At 33.8% G+C, this 18,890-nt stretch overlaps 20 non-coding genes across 20 annotated transcripts; all 20 read right to left on the bottom strand.

Moving 5' to 3' along the window:
* Window positions 1-781: 781 nt before the first annotated feature.
* TRNAP-UGG (transfer RNA proline (anticodon UGG)) lies at window positions 782-853 on the bottom strand. Its single transcript has one exon. It is a non-coding gene; the product is annotated as a tRNA-Pro (tRNA).
* A 790-nt stretch (window positions 854-1,643) lies between these two features.
* TRNAP-UGG (transfer RNA proline (anticodon UGG)) lies at window positions 1,644-1,715 on the bottom strand. The gene has a single exon. It is a non-coding gene; the product is annotated as a tRNA-Pro (tRNA).
* A 789-nt stretch (window positions 1,716-2,504) lies between these two features.
* TRNAP-UGG (transfer RNA proline (anticodon UGG)) lies at window positions 2,505-2,576 on the bottom strand. The gene has a single exon. It is a non-coding gene; the product is annotated as a tRNA-Pro (tRNA).
* Window positions 2,577-3,370: 794 nt separating this feature from the next.
* TRNAP-UGG (transfer RNA proline (anticodon UGG)) lies at window positions 3,371-3,442 on the bottom strand. The gene has a single exon. It is a non-coding gene; the product is annotated as a tRNA-Pro (tRNA).
* Window positions 3,443-4,231: 789 nt separating this feature from the next.
* Window positions 4,232-4,303, bottom strand: TRNAP-UGG (transfer RNA proline (anticodon UGG)). Its single transcript has one exon. It is a non-coding gene; the product is annotated as a tRNA-Pro (tRNA).
* Window positions 4,304-5,097: 794 nt separating this feature from the next.
* TRNAP-UGG (transfer RNA proline (anticodon UGG)) lies at window positions 5,098-5,169 on the bottom strand. Its single transcript has one exon. It is a non-coding gene; the product is annotated as a tRNA-Pro (tRNA).
* A 789-nt stretch (window positions 5,170-5,958) lies between these two features.
* On the bottom strand, window positions 5,959-6,030 carry TRNAP-UGG (transfer RNA proline (anticodon UGG)). Its single transcript has one exon. It is a non-coding gene; the product is annotated as a tRNA-Pro (tRNA).
* A 794-nt stretch (window positions 6,031-6,824) lies between these two features.
* TRNAP-UGG (transfer RNA proline (anticodon UGG)) lies at window positions 6,825-6,896 on the bottom strand. Its single transcript has one exon. It is a non-coding gene; the product is annotated as a tRNA-Pro (tRNA).
* Window positions 6,897-7,685: 789 nt separating this feature from the next.
* On the bottom strand, window positions 7,686-7,757 carry TRNAP-UGG (transfer RNA proline (anticodon UGG)). Its single transcript has one exon. It is a non-coding gene; the product is annotated as a tRNA-Pro (tRNA).
* Window positions 7,758-8,551: 794 nt separating this feature from the next.
* On the bottom strand, window positions 8,552-8,623 carry TRNAP-UGG (transfer RNA proline (anticodon UGG)). The gene has a single exon. It is a non-coding gene; the product is annotated as a tRNA-Pro (tRNA).
* Window positions 8,624-9,412: 789 nt separating this feature from the next.
* Window positions 9,413-9,484, bottom strand: TRNAP-UGG (transfer RNA proline (anticodon UGG)). Its single transcript has one exon. It is a non-coding gene; the product is annotated as a tRNA-Pro (tRNA).
* A 794-nt stretch (window positions 9,485-10,278) lies between these two features.
* TRNAP-UGG (transfer RNA proline (anticodon UGG)) lies at window positions 10,279-10,350 on the bottom strand. The gene has a single exon. It is a non-coding gene; the product is annotated as a tRNA-Pro (tRNA).
* Window positions 10,351-11,140: 790 nt separating this feature from the next.
* TRNAP-UGG (transfer RNA proline (anticodon UGG)) lies at window positions 11,141-11,212 on the bottom strand. Its single transcript has one exon. It is a non-coding gene; the product is annotated as a tRNA-Pro (tRNA).
* Window positions 11,213-12,001: 789 nt separating this feature from the next.
* On the bottom strand, window positions 12,002-12,073 carry TRNAP-UGG (transfer RNA proline (anticodon UGG)). The gene has a single exon. It is a non-coding gene; the product is annotated as a tRNA-Pro (tRNA).
* A 789-nt stretch (window positions 12,074-12,862) lies between these two features.
* On the bottom strand, window positions 12,863-12,934 carry TRNAP-UGG (transfer RNA proline (anticodon UGG)). The gene has a single exon. It is a non-coding gene; the product is annotated as a tRNA-Pro (tRNA).
* A 794-nt stretch (window positions 12,935-13,728) lies between these two features.
* Window positions 13,729-13,800, bottom strand: TRNAP-UGG (transfer RNA proline (anticodon UGG)). Its single transcript has one exon. It is a non-coding gene; the product is annotated as a tRNA-Pro (tRNA).
* Window positions 13,801-14,590: 790 nt separating this feature from the next.
* On the bottom strand, window positions 14,591-14,662 carry TRNAP-UGG (transfer RNA proline (anticodon UGG)). The gene has a single exon. It is a non-coding gene; the product is annotated as a tRNA-Pro (tRNA).
* A 789-nt stretch (window positions 14,663-15,451) lies between these two features.
* TRNAP-UGG (transfer RNA proline (anticodon UGG)) lies at window positions 15,452-15,523 on the bottom strand. Its single transcript has one exon. It is a non-coding gene; the product is annotated as a tRNA-Pro (tRNA).
* A 794-nt stretch (window positions 15,524-16,317) lies between these two features.
* TRNAP-UGG (transfer RNA proline (anticodon UGG)) lies at window positions 16,318-16,389 on the bottom strand. Its single transcript has one exon. It is a non-coding gene; the product is annotated as a tRNA-Pro (tRNA).
* Window positions 16,390-18,040: 1,651 nt separating this feature from the next.
* On the bottom strand, window positions 18,041-18,112 carry TRNAP-UGG (transfer RNA proline (anticodon UGG)). The gene has a single exon. It is a non-coding gene; the product is annotated as a tRNA-Pro (tRNA).
* Window positions 18,113-18,890: the final 778 nt, after the last annotated feature.

Raw genomic sequence — 18,890 nt, 5'->3', positions numbered from 1 at the left:
ACTCTCATTCAGATTTTACCATTTTTAAAGTAAAACTCAAATTATTTAAGAAAAAATGCAAAAAGCTGGAGCAAACACACAATTTCATTTAATGAAGATGTAACATTTTAAAAATAACATAACAACTTAAAACAACAAAATGTGTATGTAGTATTGCGAAAATAATAACTTAAGGTTACTTGCTATCCAAGTATGCATATTTAAAATGTGCAGTGCCAAGATTTAGAGGTCCCAATAGAGTTTGGACTTTTTTGATAGTTGGAACCTAAGACTTGTCACATACTGTGTGCAACTCAAGCATGCAGACCCAGAAGAAAGACAAAATAAACACCTGCAATTTATTGTTGATCTTTTTGTTAGTCATAATGAGACTATTCTTTTAAGCCACTCAGGGTTACTTAGACAAAAGAAAGGTAAGAGAAAAACCTGTAATTTCATTTTGACAGTTTTTTGTTTGTCAAAATGAGACTTTATAGCCACTCAAGGTTACTTAGACAAAATGGAATCTATAGTGTACCCAATATACCACCAAATGCTTGACATTTTATTAAGTTTGCATAAGTATATGCCTGTAAAAGATGGGCTCATCCGGGATTTGTACCAGGGATCTCTCGCACCCTAAGCAAGAATTATACCCCTTGACCAACGAGCCCACTGTGCATGTCTTTTTTATGTATAGTAATGAAATTGCAAGTAAACCTGTTTGTATACATTAGTGAGTATTTTAAAATGCTATTAAATACTATCAGATATTAAGGACTATAAAAGTACATGAAAACATGGGCTCGTCTGGGATTTGAACCCGGGACCTCTCGCACCCAAAGCGAGAATCATACCCCTAGACCAACCAGCCAACTGTGTAATGGCTTTTCATTCAGATTTTACCATTTTTAAAGTAAAACTCAAATTATTTAAGAAAAAATGCAAAAAGCTGGAGCAAACACACAATTTCATTTAAATGAAGATGTAACATTTTAAAAATAACAACTTAAAACAAAAAAATGTGTATGTAGTATTGCGAAAATAATAACTTAAGGTTACTTGTTATCCAAGTATGCATATTTAAAATGTGCAGTGCCAAGATTTAGAGGTCCTAATAAAGTTTGGACTTTTTTGATAATTGGAACCTAAGACTTGTCACATACTGTGTGCAACTCAAGCATGCAGACCCAGAAGAAAGACAAAATAAACACCTGCAATTTATTGTTGATCTTTTTGTTAGTCATAATGAGACTATTCTTTTAAGCCACTCAGGGTTACTTAGACAAAAGAAAGGTAAGAGAAAAACCTGTAATTTCATTTTGACAGTTTTTTGTTTGTCAAAATGAGACTTTTAAGCCACTCAAGGTACCTTAGACAAAATGGAATCTATAGTTTACCCAATATACCACCAAATGCTTGACATTTTACTAAGTATGCATAAGTATATACCTGTAAAAGATGGGCTCATCCGGGATTTGTACCAGGGATCTCTCGCACCCTAAGCAAGAATTATACCCCTTGACCAACGAGCCCACTGTGCATGTCTTTTTTATGTATAGTAATGAAATTGTAAGTAAACCTGTTTGTATACATTAGTGAGTATTTTAAAATGCTATTAAATACTATCAGATATTAAGGACTATAAAAGTACATGAAAACATGGGCTCGTCCGGGATTTGAACCCGGGACCTCCCACACCCAAAGCGAGAATCATACCCCTAGACCAACGAGCCAACTGCGTAATGGCTTTTCATTCAGATTTTACCATTTTTAAAGTAAAACTCAAATTATTTAAGAAAAAATGCAAAAAGCTGGAGCAAACACACAATTTCATTTAATGAAGATGTAACATTTTAAAAATAACAACTTAAAACGAAAAAATGTGTATGTAGTATTGCGAAAATAATAACTTAAGGTTACTTGTTATCCAAGTATGCATATTTAAAATGTGCAGTGCCAAGATTTAGAGGTCCCAATAAAGTTTGGACTTTTTTGATAATTAGAACCTAAGACTTGTCACATACTGTGTGCAACTCAAGCATGCAGACCCAGAAGAAAGACAAAATAAACACCTGCAATTTATTGTTGATCTTTTTGTTAGTCATAATGAGACTATTCTTTTAAGCCACTCAGGGTTACTTAGACAAAAGAAAGGTAAGAGAAAAACCTGTAATTTCATTTTGACAGTTTTTTGTTTGTCAAAATGAGACTTTTAAGCCACTCAAGGTTACTTAGACAAAATGGAATCTATAGTTTACCCAATATACCACCAAATGCTTGACATTTTACTAAGTATGCATAAGTTTATACCTGTAAAAGATGGGCTCATCCGGGATTTGTACCAGGGATCTCTCGCACCCTAAGCAAGAATTATACCCCTTGACCAACGATCCCACTGTGCATGTCTTTTTTATGTATATTAATGAAATTGTAAGTAAACCTGTTTGTATACATTAGTGAGTATTTTAAAATGCTATTAAATACTATCAGATATTAAGGACTATAAAAGTATATGAAACCATGGGCTCGTCCGGGATTTGAACCCGTGACCTCTCGCACCCAAAGCGAGAATCATACCCCTAGACCAACGAGCCAACTGCATAATAAACTCTCATTCAGATTTTACCATTTTTAAAGTAAAACTCAAATTATTTAAGAAAAAATGCAAAAAGCTGGAGCAAACACACAATTTCATTTAATGAAGATGTAACGTTTTAAAAATAACATAACAACTTAAAACAACAAAATGTGTATGTAGTATTGCGAAAATAATAACTTAAGGTTACTTGCTATCCAAGTATGCATATTTAAAATGTGCAGTGCCAAGATTTAGAGGTCCCAATAGAGTTTGGACTTTTTTGATAGTTGGAACCTAAGACTTGTCACATACTGTGTGCAACTCAAGCATGCAGACCCAGAAGAAAGACAAAATAAACACCTGCAATTTATTGTTGATCTTTTTGTTAGTCATAATGAGACTATTCTTTTAAGCCACTCAGGGTTACTTAGACAAAAGAAAGGTAAGAGAAAAACCTGTAATTTCATTTTGACAGTTTTTTGTTTGTCAAAATGAGACTTTATAGCCACTCAAGGTTACTTAGACAAAATGGAATCTATAGTGTACCCAATATACCACCAAATGCTTGACATTTTACTAAGTATGCATAAGTATATACCTGTAAAAGATGGGCTCATCCGGGATTTGTACCAGGGATCTCTCGCACCCTAAGCAAGAATTATACCCCTTGACCAACGAGCCCACTGTGCATGTCTTTTTTATGTATAGTAATGAAATTGTAAGTAAACCTGTTTGTATACATTAGTGAGTATTTTAAAATGCTATTAAATACTATCAGATATTAAGGACTATAAAAGTACATGAAAACATGGGCTCGTGCGGGATTTGAACCCGGGACCTCCCACACCCAAAGCGAGAATCATACCCCTAGACCAACGAGCCAACTGCGTAATGGCTTTTCATTCAGATTTTACCATTTTTAAAGTAAAACTCAAATTATTTAAGAAAAAATGCAAAAAGCTGGAGCAAACACACAATTTCATTTAATGAAGATGTAACATTTTAAAAATAACAACTTAAAACAAAAAAATGTGTATGTAGTATTGCGAAAATAATAACTTAAGGTTACTTGTTATCCAAGTATGCATATTTAAAATGTGCAGTGCCAAGATTTAGAGGTCCCAATAAAGTTTGGACTTTTTTGATAATTAGAACCTAAGACTTGTCACATACTGTGTGCAACTCAAGCATGCAGACCCAGAAGAAAGACAAAATAAACACCTGCAATTTATTGTTGATCTTTTTGTTAGTCATAATGAGACTATTCTTTTAAGCCACTCAGGGTTACTTAGACAAAAGAAAGGTAAGAGAAAAACCTGTAATTTCATTTTGACAGTTTTTTGTTTGTCAAAATGAGACTTTTAAGCCACTCAAGGTTACTTAGACAAAATGGAATCTATAGTTTACCCAATATACCACCAAATGCTTGACATTTTACTAAGTATGCATAAGTTTATACCTGTAAAAGATGGGCTCATCCGGGATTTGTACCAGGGATCTCTCGCACCCTAAGCAAGAATTATACCCCTTGACCAACGATCCCACTGTGCATGTCTTTTTTATGTATATTAATGAAATTGTAAGTAAACCTGTTTGTATACATTAGTGAGTATTTTAAAATGCTATTAAATACTATCAGATATTAAGGACTATAAAAGTATATGAAACCATGGGCTCGTCCGGGATTTGAACCCGGGACCTCTCGCACCCAAAGCGAGAATCATACCCCTAGACCAACGAGCCAACTGCATAATAAACTCTCATTCAGATTTTACCATTTTTAAAGTAAAACTCAAATTATTTAAGAAAAAATGCAAAAAGCTGGAGCAAACACACAATTTCATTTAATGAAGATGTAACCTTTTAAAAATAACATAACAACCTAAAACAACAAAATGTGTATGTAGTATTGCGAAAATAATAACTTAAGGTTACTTGCTATCCAAGTATGCATATTTAAAATGTGCAGTGCCAAGATTTAGAGGTCCCAATAGAGTTTGGACTTTTTTGATAGTTGGAACCTAAGACTTGTCACATACTGTTTGCAACTCAAGCATGCAGACCCAGAAGAAAGACAAAATAAACACCTGCAATTTATTGTTGATCTTTTTGTTAGTCATAATGAGACTATTCTTTTAAGCCACTCAGGGTTACTTAGACAAAAGAAAGGTAAGAGAAAAACCTGTAATTTCATTTTGACAGTTTTTTGTTTGTCAAAATGAGACTTTATAGCCACTCAAGGTTACTTAGACAAAATGGAATCTATAGTGTACCCAATATACCACCAAATGCTTGACATTTTACTAAGTTTGCATAAGTATATGCCTGTAAAAGATGGGCTCATCCGGGATTTGTACCAGGGATCTCTCGCACCCTAAGCAAGAATTATACCCCTTGACCAACGAGCCCACTGTGCATGTCTTTTTTATGTATAGTAATGAAATTGTAAGTAAACCTGTTTGTATACATTAGTGAGTATTTTAAAATGCTATTAAATACTATCAGATATTAAGGACTGTAAAAGTACATGAAAACATGGGCTCGTCCGGGATTTGAACCCGGGACCTCCCACACCCAAAGCGAGAATCATACCCCTAGACCAACGAGCTAACTGCGTAATGGCTTTTCATTCAGATTTTACCATTTTTAAAGTAAAACTCAAATTATTTAAGAAAAAATGCAAAAAGCTGGAGCAAACACACAATTTCATTTAATGAAGATGTAACATTTTAAAAATAACAACTTAAAACAAAAAAATGTGTATGTAGTATTGCGAAAATAATAACTTAAGGTTACTTGTTATCCAAGTATGCATATTTAAAATGTGCAGTGCCAAGATTTAGAGGTCCCAATAAAGTTTGGACTTTTTTGATAATTAGAACCTAAGACTTGTCACATACTGTGTGCAACTCAAGCATGCAGACCCAGAAGAAAGACAAAATAAACACCTGCAATTTATTGTTGATCTTTTTGTTAGTCATAATGAGACTATTCTTTTAAGCCACTCAGGGTTACTTAGACAAAAGAAAGGTAAGAGAAAAACCTGTAATTTCATTTTGACAGTTTTTTGTTTGTCAAAATGAGACTTTTAAGCCACTCAAGGTTACTTAGACAAAATGGAATCTATAGTTTACCCAATATACCACCAAATGCTTGACATTTTACTAAGTATGCATAAGTTTATACCTGTAAAAGATGGGCTCATCCGGGATTTGTACCAGGGATCTCTCGCACCCTAAGCAAGAATTATACCCCTTGACCAACGATCCCACTGTGCATGTCTTTTTTATGTATATTAATGAAATTGTAAGTAAACCTGTTTGTATACATTAGTGAGTATTTTAAAATGCTATTAAATACTATCAGATATTAAGGACTATAAAAGTATATGAAACCATGGGCTCGTCCGGGATTTGAACCCGGGACCTCTCGCACCCAAAGCGAGAATCATACCCCTAGACCAACGAGCCAACTGCATAATAATCTCTCATTCAGATTTTACAATTTTTAAAGTAAAACTCAAATTATTTAAGAAAAAATGCAAAAAGCTGGAGCAAACACACAATTTCATTTAATGAAGATGTAACGTTTTAAAAATAACATAACAACTTAAAACAACAAAATGTGTATGTAGTATTGCGAAAATAATAACTTAAGGTTACTTGCTATCCAAGTATGCATATTTAAAATGTGCAGTGCCAAGATTTAGAGGTCCCAATAGAGTTTGGACTTTTTTGATAGTTGGAACCTAAGACTTGTCACATACTGTGTGCAACTCAAGCATGCAGACCCAGAAGAAAGACAAAATAAACACCTGCAATTTATTGTTGATCTTTTTGTTAGTCATAATGAGACTATTCTTTTAAGCCACTCAGGGTTACTTAGACAAAAGAAAGGTAAGAGAAAAACCTGTAATTTCATTTTGACAGTTTTTTGTTTGTCAAAATGAGACTTTATAGCCACTCAAGGTTACTTAGACAAAATGGAATCTATAGTGTACCCAATATACCACCAAATGCTTGACATTTTACTAAGTATGCATAAGTATATACCTGTAAAAGATGGGCTCATCCGGGATTTGTACCAGGGATCTCTCGCACCCTAAGCAAGAATTATACCCCTTGACCAACGAGCCCACTGTGCATGTCTTTTTTATGTATAGTAATGAAATTGTAAGTAAACCTGTTTGTATACATTAGTGAGTATTTTAAAATGCTATTAAATACTATCAGATATTAAGGACTATAAAAGTACATGAAAACATGGGCTCGTGCGGGATTTGAACCCGGGACCTCCCACACCCAAAGCGAGAATCATACCCCTAGACCAACGAGCCAACTGCGTAATGGCTTTTCATTCAGATTTTACCATTTTTAAAGTAAAACTCAAATTATTTAAGAAAAAATGCAAAAAGCTGGAGCAAACACACAATTTCATTTAATGAAGATGTAACATTTTAAAAATAACAACTTAAAACAAAAAAATGTGTATGTAGTATTGCGAAAATAATAACTTAAGGTTACTTGTTATCCAAGTATGCATATTTAAAATGTGCAGTGCCAAGATTTAGAGGTCCCAATAAAGTTTGGACTTTTTTGATAATTAGAACCTAAGACTTGTCACATACTGTGTGCAACTCAAGCATGCAGACCCAGAAGAAAGACAAAATAAACACCTGCAATTTATTGTTGATCTTTTTGTTAGTCATAATGAGACTATTCTTTTAAGCCACTCAGGGTTACTTAGACAAAAGAAAGGTAAGAGAAAAACCTGTAATTTCATTTTGACAGTTTTTTGTTTGTCAAAATGAGACTTTTAAGCCACTCAAGGTTACTTAGACAAAATGGAATCTATAGTTTACCCAATATACCACCAAATGCTTGACATTTTACTAAGTATGCATAAGTTTATACCTGTAAAAGATGGGCTCATCCGGGATTTGTACCAGGGATCTCTCGCACCCTAAGCAAGAATTATACCCCTTGACCAACGATCCCACTGTGCATGTCTTTTTTATGTATATTAATGAAATTGTAAGTAAACCTGTTTGTATACATTAGTGAGTATTTTAAAATGCTATTAAATACTATCAGATATTAAGGACTATAAAAGTATATGAAACCATGGGCTCGTCCTGGATTTGAACCCGGGACCTCTCGCACCCAAAGCGAGAATCATACCCCTAGACCAACGAGCCAACTGCATAATAAACTCTCATTCAGATTTTACCATTTTTAAAGTAAAACTCAAATTATTTAAGAAAAAATGCAAAAAGCTGGAGCAAACACACAATTTCATTTAATGAAGATGTAACCTTTTAAAAATAACATAACAACCTAAAACAACAAAATGTGTATGTAGTATTGCGAAAATAATAACTTAAGGTTACTTGCTATCCAAGTATGCATATTTAAAATGTGCAGTGCCAAGATTTAGAGGTCCCAATAGAGTTTGGACTTTTTTGATAGTTGGAACCTAAGACTTGTCACATACTGTTTGCAACTCAAGCATGCAGACCCAGAAGAAAGACAAAATAAACACCTGCAATTTATTGTTGATCTTTTTGTTAGTCATAATGAGACTATTCTTTTAAGCCACTCAGGGTTACTTAGACAAAAGAAAGGTAAGAGAAAAACCTGTAATTTCATTTTGACAGTTTTTTGTTTGTCAAAATGAGACTTTATAGCCACTCAAGGTTACTTAGACAAAATGGAATCTATAGTGTACCCAATATACCACCAAATGCTTGACATTTTACTAAGTTTGCATAAGTATATGCCTGTAAAAGATGGGCTCATCCGGGATTTGTACCAGGGATCTCTCGCACCCTAAGCAAGAATTATACCCCTTGACCAACGAGCCCACTGTGCATGTCTTTTTTATGTATAGTAATGAAATTGTAAGTAAACCTGTTTGTATACATTAGTGAGTATTTTAAAATGCTATTAAATACTATCAGATATTAAGGACTGTAAAAGTACATGAAAACATGGGCTCGTCCGGGATTTGAACCCGGGACCTCCCACACCCAAAGCGAGAATCATACCCCTAGACCAACGAGCCAACTGCGTAATGGCTTTTCATTCAGATTTTACCATTTTTAAAGTAAAACTCAAATTATTTAAGAAAAAATGCAAAAAGCTGGAGCAAACACACAATTTCATTTAATGAAGATGTAACATTTTAAAAATAACAACTTAAAACAAAAAAATGTGTATGTAGTATTGCGAAAATAATAACTTAAGGTTACTTGTTATCCAAGTATGCATATTTAAAATGTGCAGTGCCAAGATTTAGAGGTCCCAATAAAGTTTGGACTTTTTTGATAATTAGAACCTAAGACTTGTCACATACTGTGTGCAACTCAAGCATGCAGACCCAGAAGAAAGACAAAATAAACACCTGCAATTTATTGTTGATCTTTTTGTTAGTCATAATGAGACTATTCTTTTAAGCCACTCAGGGTTACTTAGACAAAAGAAAGGTAAGAGAAAAACCTGTAATTTCATTTTGACAGTTTTTTGTTTGTCAAAATGAGACTTTTAAGCCACTCAAGGTTACTTAGACAAAATGGAATCTATAGTTTACCCAATATACCACCAAATGCTTGACATTTTACTAAGTATGCATAAGTTTATACCTGTAAAAGATGGGCTCATCCGGGATTTGTACCAGGGATCTCTCGCACCCTAAGCAAGAATTATACCCCTTGACCAACGATCCCACTGTGCATGTCTTTTTTATGTATATTAATGAAATTGTAAGTAAACCTGTTTGTATACATTAGTGAGTATTTTAAAATGCTATTAAATACTATCAGATATTAAGGACTATAAAAGTATATGAAACCATGGGCTCGTCCGGGATTTGAACCCGGGACCTCTCGCACCCAAAGCGAGAATCACACCCCTAGACCAACGAGCCATCTGCATAATAAACTCTCATTCAGATTTTACCATTTTTAAAGTAAAACTCAAATTATTTAAGAAAAAATGCAAAAAGCTGGAGCAAACACACAATTTCATTTAATGAAGATGTAACCTTTTAAAAATAACATAACAACTTAAAACAACAAAATGTGTATGTAGTATTGCAAAAATAATAACTTAAGGTTACTTGCTATCCAAGTATGCATATTTAAAATGTGCTGTGCCAAGATTTAGAGGTCCCAATAGAGTTTGGACTTTTTTGATAGTTGGAACCTAAGACTTGTCACATACTGTGTGCAACTCAAGCATGCAGACCCAGAAGAAAGACAAAATAAACACCTGCAATTTATTGTTGATCTTTTTGTTAGTCATAATGAGACTATTCTTTTAAGCCACTCAGGGTTACTTAGACAAAAGAAAGGTAAGAGAAAAACCTGTAATTTCATTTTGACAGTTTTTTGTTTGTCAAAATGAGACTTTATAGCCACTCAAGGTTACTTAGACAAAATGGAATCTATAGTGTACCCAATATACCACCAAATGCTTGACATTTTATTAAGTTTGCATAAGTATATGCCTGTAAAAGATGGGCTCATCCGGGATTTGTACCAGGGATCTCTCGCACCCTAAGCAAGAATTATACCCCTTGACCAACGAGCCCACTGTGCATGTCTTTTTTATGTATAGTAATGAAATTGTAAGTAAACCTGTTTGTATACATTAGTGAGTATTTTAAAATGCTATTAAATACTATCAGATATTAAGGACTATAAAAGTACATGAAAACATGGGCTCGTCTGGGATTTGAACCCGGGACCTCTCGCACCCAAAGCGAGAATCATACCCCTAGACCAACGAGCCAACTGCGTAATTGCTTTTCATTCAGATTTTACCATTTTTAAAGTAAAACTCAAATTATTTAAGAAAAAATGCAAAAAGCTGGAGCAAACACACAATTTAATTTAAATGAAGATGTAACATTTTAAAAATAACAACTTAAAACAAAAAAATGTGTATGTAGTATTGCGAAAATAATAACTTAAGGTTACTTGTTATCCAAGTATGCATATTTAAAATGTGCAGTGCCAAGATTTAGAGGTCCTAATAAAGTTTGGACTTTTTTGATAATTGGAACCTAAGACTTGTCACATACTGTGTGCAACTCAAGCATGCAGACCCAGAAGAAAGACAAAATAAACACCTGCAATTTATTGTTGATCTTTTTGTTAGTCATAATGAGACTATTCTTTTAAGCCACTCAGGGTTACTTAGACAAAAGAAAGGTAAGAGAAAAACCTGTAATTTCATTTTGACAGTTTTTTGTTTGTCAAAATGAGACTTTTAAGCCACTCAAGGTACCTTAGACAAAATGGAATCTATAGTTTACCCAATATACCACCAAATGCTTGACATTTTACTAAGTATGCATAAGTATATACCTGTAAAAGATGGGCTCATCCGGGATTTGTACCAGGGATCTCTCGCACCCTAAGCAAGAATTATACCCATTGACCAACGAGCCCACTGTGCATGTCTTTTTTATGTATAGTAATGAAATTGTAAGTACACCTGTTTGTATACATTAGTGAGTATTTTAAAATGCTATTAAATACTATCAGATATTAAGGACTATAAAAGTACATGAAAACATGGGCTCGTCCGGGATTTGAACCCGGGACCTCCCACACCCAAAGCGAGAATCATACCCCTAGACCAACGAGCCAACTGCGTAATGGCTTTTCATTCAGATTTTACCATTTTTAAAGTAAAACTCAAATTATTTAAGAAAAAATGCAAAAAGCTGGAGCAAACACACAATTTCATTTAATGAAGATGTAACATTTTAAAAATAACAACTTAAAACAAAAAAATGTGTATGTAGTATTGCGAAAATAATAACTTAAGGTTACTTGTTATCCAAGTATGCATATTTAAAATGTGCAGTGCCAAGATTTAGAGGTCCCAATAAAGTTTGGACTTTTTTGATAATTAGAACCTAAGACTTGTCACATACTGTGTGCAACTCAAGCATGCAGACCCAGAAGAAAGACAAAATAAACACCTGCAATTTATTGTTGATCTTTTTGTTAGTCATAATGAGACTATTCTTTTAAGCCACTCAGGGTTACTTAGACAAAAGAAAGGTTAGAGAAAAACCTGTAATTTCATTTTGACAGTTTTTTGTTTGTCAAAATGAGACTTTATAGCCACTCAAGGTTACTTAGACAAAATGGAATCTATAGTGTACCCAATATACCACCAAATGCTTGACATTTTACTAAGTTTGCATTAGTATATGCCTGTAAAAGATGGGCTCATCCGGGATTTGTACCAGGGATCTCTCGCACTCTAAGCAAGAATTATACCCCTTGACCAACGAGCCCACTGTGCATGTCTTTTTTATGTATAGTAATGAAATTGTAAGTAAACCTGTTTGTATACATTAGTGAGTATTTTAAAATGCTATTAAATACTATCAGATATTAAGGACTATAAAAGTACATGAAAACATGGGCTCGTCCAGGATTTGAACCCGGGACCTCCCACACCCAAAGCGAGAATCATACCCCTAGACCAACGAGCCAACTGCGTAATGGCTTTTCATTCAGATTTTACCATTTTTAAAGTAAAACTCAAATTATTTAAGAAAAAATGCAAAAAGCTGGAGCAAACACACAATTTCATTTAATGAAGATGTAACATTTTAAAAATAACAACTTAAAACAAAAAAATGTGTATGTAGTATTGCGAAAATAATAACTTAAGGTTACTTGTTATCCAAGTATGCATATTTAAAATGTGCAGTGCCAAGATTTAGAGGTCCCAATAAAGTTTGGACTTTTTTGATAATTAGAACCTAAGACTTGTCACATACTGTGTGCAACTCAAGCATGCAGACCCAGAAGAAAGACAAAATAAACACCTGCAATTTATTGTTGATCTTTTTGTTAGTCATAATGAGACTATTCTTTTAAGCCACTCAGGGTTACTTAGACAAAAGAAAGGTAAGAGAAAAACCTGTAATTTCATTTTGACAGTTTTTTGTTTGTCAAAATGAGACTTTTAAGCCACTCAAGGTTACTTAGACAAAATGGAATCTATAGTTTACCCAATATACCACCAAATGCTTGACATTTTACTAAGTATGCATAAGTTTATACCTGTAAAAGATGGGCTCATCCGGGATTTGTACCAGGGATCTCTCGCACCCTAAGCAAGAATTATACCCCTTGACCAACGATCCCACTGTGCATGTCTTTTTTATGTATATTAATGAAATTGTAAGTAAACCTGTTTGTATACATTAGTGAGTATTTTAAAATGCTATTAAATACTATCAGATATTAAGGACTATAAAAGTATATGAAACCATGGGCTCGTCCGGGTTTTGAACCCGGGACCTCTCGCACCCAAAGCGAGAATCATACCCCTAGACCAACGAGCCAACTGCATAATAAACTCTCATTCAGATTTTACCATTTTTAAAGTAAAACTCAAATTATTTAAGAAAAAATGCAAAAAGCTGGAGCAAACACACAATTTCATTTAATGAAGATGTAACATTTTAAAAATAACATAACAACTTAAAACAACAAAATGTGTATGTAGTATTGCGAAAATAATAACTTAAGGTTACTTGCTATCCAAGTATGCATATTTAAAATGTGCAGTGCCAAGATTTAGAGGTCCCAATAGAGTTTGGACTTTTTTGATAGTTGGAACCTAAGACTTGTCACATACTGTGAGCAACTCAAGCATGCAGACCCAGAAGAAAGACAAAGTAAACACCTGCAATTTATTGTTGATCTTTTTGTTAGTCATAATGAGACTATTCTTTTAAGCCACTCAGGGTTACTTAGACAAAAGAAAGGTAAGAGAAAAACCTGTAATTTCATTTTGACAGTTTTTTGTTTGTCAAAATGAGACTTTATAGCCACTCAAGGTTACTTAGACAAAATGGAATCTATAGTGTACCCAATATACCACCAAATGCTTGACATTTTATTAAGTTTGCATAAGTATATGCCTGTAAAAGATGGGCTCATCCGGGATTTGTACCAGGGATCTCTCGCACCCTAAGCAAGAATTATACCCCTTGACCAACGAGCCCACTGTGCATGTCTTTTTTATGTATAGTAATGAAATTGCAAGTAAACCTGTTTGTATACATTAGTGAGTATTTTAAAATGCTATTAAATACTATCAGATATTAAGGACTATAAAAGTACATGAAAACATGGGCTCGTCTGGGATTTGAACCCGGGACCTCTCGCACCCAAAGCGAGAATCATACCCCTAGACCAACCAGCCAACTGTGTAATGGCTTTTCATTCAGATTTTACCATTTTTAAAGTAAAACTCAAATTATTTAAGAAAAAATGCAAAAAGCTGGAGCAAATACACAATTTCATTTAAATGAAGATGTAACATTTTAAAAATAACAACTTAAAACAAAAAAATGTGTATGTAGTATTGCGAAAATAATAACTTAAGGTTACTTGTTATCCAAGTATGCATATTTAAAATGTGCAGTGCCAAGATTTAGAGGTCCTAATAAAGTTTGGACTTTTTTGATAATTGGAACCTAAGACTTGTCACATACTGTGTGCAACTCAAGCATGCAGACCCAGAAGAAAGACAAAATAAACACCTGCAATTTATTGTTGATCTTTTTGTTAGTCATAATGAGACTATTCTTTTAAGCCACTCAGGGTTACTTAGACAAAAGAAAGGTAAGAGAAAAACCTGTAATTTCATTTTGACAGTTTTTTGTTTGTCAAAATGAGACTTTATAGCCACTCAAGGTTACTTAGACAAAATGGAATCTATAGTGTACCCAATATACCACCAAATGCTTGACATTTTACTAAGTTTGCATAAGTATATGCCTGTAAAAGATGGGCTCATCCGGGATTTGTACCAGGGATCTCTCGCACCCTAAGCAAGAATTATACCCCTTGACCAACGAGCCCACTGTGCATGTCTTTTTTATGTATAGTAATGAAATTGTAAGTAAACCTGTTTGTATACATTAGTGAGTATTTTAAAATGCTATTAAATACTATCAGATATTAAGGACTATAAAAGTACATGAAAACATGGGCTCGTCCGGGATTTGAACCCGGGACCTCCCACACCCAAAGCGAGAATCATACCCCTAGACCAACGAGCCAACTGCGTAATGGCTTTTCATTCAGATTTTACCATTTTTAAAGTAAAACTCAAATTATTTAAGAAAAAATGCAAAAAGCTGGAGCAAACACACAATTTCATTTAATGAAGATGTAACATTTTAAAAATAACAACTTAAAACAAAAAAATGTGTATGTAGTATTGCGAAAATAATAACTTAAGGTTACTTGTTATCCAAGTATGCATATTTAAAATGTGCAGTGCCAAGATTTAGAGGTCCCAATAAAGTTTGGACTTTTTTGATAATTAGAACCTAAGACTTGTCACATACTGTGTGCAACTCAAGCATGCAGACCCAGAAGAAAGACAAAATAAACACCTGCAATTTATTGTTGATCTTTTTGTTAGTCATAATGAGACTATTCTTTTAAGCCACTCAGGGTTACTTAGACAAAAGAAAGGTAAGAGAAAAACCTGTAATTTCATTTTGACAGTTTTTTGTTTGTCAAAATGAGACTTTTAAGCCACTCAAGGTTACTTAGACAAAATGGAATCTATAGTTTACCCAATATACCACCAAATGCTTGACATTTTACTAAGTATGCATAAGTTTATACCTGTAAAAGATGGGCTCATCCGGGATTTGTACCAGGGATCTCTCGCACCCTAAGCAAGAATTATACCCCTTGACCAACGATCCCACTGTGCATGTCTTTTTTATGTATATTAATGAAATTGTAAGTAAACCTGTTTGTATACATTAGTGAGTATTTTAAAATGCTATTAAATACTATCAGATATTAAGGACTATAAAAGTATATGAAACCATGGGCTCGTCCAGGATTTGAACCCGGGACCTCTCGCACCCAAAGCGAGAATCATACCCCTAGACCAACGAGCCAACTGCATAATAAACTCTCATTCCGATTTTACCATTTTTAAAGTAAAACTCAAATTATTTAAGAAAAAATGCAAAAAGCTGGAGCAAACACACAATTTCATTTAATGAAGATGTAACATTTTAAAAATAACATAACAACTTAAAACAACAAAATGTGTATGTAGTATTGCGAAAATAATAACTTAAGGTTACTTGCTATCCAAGTATGCATATTTAAAATGTGCAGTGCCAAGATTTAGAGGTCCCAATAGAGTTTGGACTTTTTTGATAGTTGGAACCTAAGACTTGTCACATACTGTGTGCAACTCAAGCATGCAGACCCAGAAGAAAGACAAAATAAACACCTGCAATTTATTGTTGATCTTTTTGTTAGTCATAATGAGACTATTCTTTTAAGCCACTCAGGGTTACTTAGACAAAAGAAAGGTAAGAGAAAAACCTGTAATTTCATTTTGACAGTTTTTTGTTTGTCAAAATGAGACTTTATAGCCACTCAAGGTTACTTAGACAAAATGGAATCTATAGTGTACCCAATATACCACCAAATGCTTGACATTTTATTAAGTTTGCATAAGTATATGCCTGTAAAAGATGGGCTCATCCGGGATTTGTACCAGGGATCTCTCGCACCCTAAGCAAGAATTATACCCCTTGACCAACGAGCCCACTGTGCATGTCTTTTTTATGTATAGTAATGAAATTGCAAGTAAACCTGTTTGTATACATTAGTGAGTATTTTAAAATGCTATTAAATACTATCAGATATTAAGGACTATAAAAGTACATGAAAACATGGGCTCGTCTGGGATTTGAACCCGGGACCTCTCGCACCCAAAGCGAGAATCATACCCCTAGACCAACCAGCCAACTGTGTAATGGCTTTTCATTCAGATTTTACCATTTTTAAAGTAAAACTCAAATTATTTAAGAAAAAATGCAAAAAGCTGGAGCAAACACACAATTTCATTTAAATGAAGATGTAACATTTTAAAAATAACAACTTAAAACAAAAAAATGTGTATGTAGTATTGCGAAAATAATAACTTAAGGTTACTTGTTATCCAAGTATGCATATTTAAAATGTGCAGTGCCAAGATTTAGAGGTCCTAATAAAGTTTGGACTTTTTTGATAATTGGAACCTAAGACTTGTCACATACTGTGTGCAACTCAAGCATGCAGACCCAGAAGAAAGACAAAATAAACACCTGCAATTTATTGTTGATCTTTTTGTTAGTCATAATGAGACTATTCTTTTAAGCCACTCAGGGTTACTTAGACAAAAGAAAGGTAAGAGAAAAACCTGTAATTTCATTTTGACAGTTTTTTGTTTGTCAAAATGAGACTTTATAGCCACTCAAGGTTACTTAGACAAAATGGAATCTATAGTGTACCCAATATACCACCAAATGCTTGACATTTTACTAAGTTTGCATAAGTATATGCCTGTAAAAGATGGGCTCATCCGGGATTTGTACCAGGGATCTCTCGCACCCTAAGCAAGAATTATACCCCTTGACCAACGAGCCCACTGTGCATGTCTTTTTTATGTATAGTAATGAAATTGTAAGTAAACCTGTTTGTATACATTAGTGAGTATTTTAAAATGCTATTAAATACTATCAGATATTAAGGACTATAAAAGTACATGAAAACATGGGCTCGTCTGGGATTTGAACCCGGGACCTCCCATACCCAAAGCGAGAATCATACCCCTAGACCAACGAGCCAACTGCGTAATGGCTTTTCATTCAGATTTTACCATTTTTAAAGTAAAACTCAAATTATTTAAGAAAAAATGCAAAAAGCTGGAGCAAACACACAATTTCATTTAATGAAGATGTAACATTTTAAAAATAACAACTTAAAACAAAAAAATGTGTATGTAGTATTGCGAAAATAATAACTTAAGGTTACTTGTTATCCAAGTATGCATATTTAAAATGTGCAGTGCCAAGATTTAGAGGTCCCAATAAAGTTTGGACTTTTTTGATAATTAGAACCTAAGACTTGTCACATACTGTGTGCAACTCAAGCATGCAGACCCAGAAGAAAGACAAAATAAACACCTGCAATTTATTGTTGATCTTTTTGTTAGTCATAATGAGACTATTCTTTTAAGCCACTCAGGGTTACTTAGACAAAAGAAAGGTAAGAGAAAAACCTGTAATTTCATTTTGACAGTTTTTTGTTTGTCAAAATGAGACTTTTAAGCCACTCAAGGTTACTTAGACAAAATGGAATCTATAGTTTACCCAATATACCACCAAATGCTTGACATTTTACTAAGTATGCATAAGTTTATACCTGTAAAAGATGGGCTCATCCGGGATTTGTACCAGGGATCTCTCGCACCCTAAGCAAGAATTATACCCCTTGACCAACGATCCCACTGTGCATGTCTTTTTTATGTATATTAATGAAATTGTAAGTAAACCTGTTTGTATACATTAGTGAGTATTTTAAAATGCTATTAAATACTATCAGATATTAAGGACTATAAAAGTATATGAAACCATGGGCTCGTCCGGGATTTGAACCCGGGACCTCTCGCACCCAAAGCGAGAATCATACCCCTAGACCAACGAGCCAACTGCATAATAAACTCTCATTCAGATTTTACCATTTTTAAAGTAAAACTCAAATTATTTAAGAAAAAATGCAAAAAGCTGGAGCAAACACACAATTTCATTTAATGAAGATGTAACGTTTTAAAAATAACATAACAACTTAAAACAAAAAAATGTGTATGTAGTATTGCGAAAATAATAACTTAAGGTTACTTGCTATCCAAGTATGCATATTTAAAATGTGCAGTGCCAAGATTTAGAGGTCCCAATAGAGTTTGGACTTTTTTGATAGTTGGAACCTAAGACTTGTCACATACTGTGTGCAACTCAAGCATGCAGACCCAGAAGAAAGACAAAATAAACACCTGCAATTTATTGTTGATCTTTTTGTTAGTCATAATGAGACTATTCTTTTAAGCCACTCAGGGTTACTTAGACAAAAGAAAGGTAAGAGAAAAACCTGTAATTTCATTTTGACAGTTTTTTGTTTGTCAAAATGAGACTTTATAGCCACTCAAGGTTACTTAGACAAAATGGAATCTATAGTGTACCCAATATACCACCAAATGCTTGACATTTTATTAAGTTTGCATAAGTATATGCCTGTAAAAGATGGGCTCATCCGGGATTTGTACCAGGGATCTCTCGCACCCTAAGCAAGAATTATACCCCTTGACCAACGAGCCCACTGTGCATGTCTTTTTTATGTATAGTAATGAAATTGCAAGTAAACCTGTTTGTATACATTAGTGAGTATTTTAAAATGCTATTAAATACTGTCAGATATTAAGGACTATAA

Source organism: Pseudophryne corroboree, chromosome 3, assembly GCF_028390025.1.
Source record: "Pseudophryne corroboree isolate aPseCor3 chromosome 3, aPseCor3.hap2, whole genome shotgun sequence".
NCBI lineage: Eukaryota > Metazoa > Chordata > Amphibia > Anura > Myobatrachidae > Pseudophryne > Pseudophryne corroboree.
The sequence above is the reverse complement of the archived record's forward strand: the minus strand, read 5'-3'. Positions and strand labels throughout refer to the sequence as shown.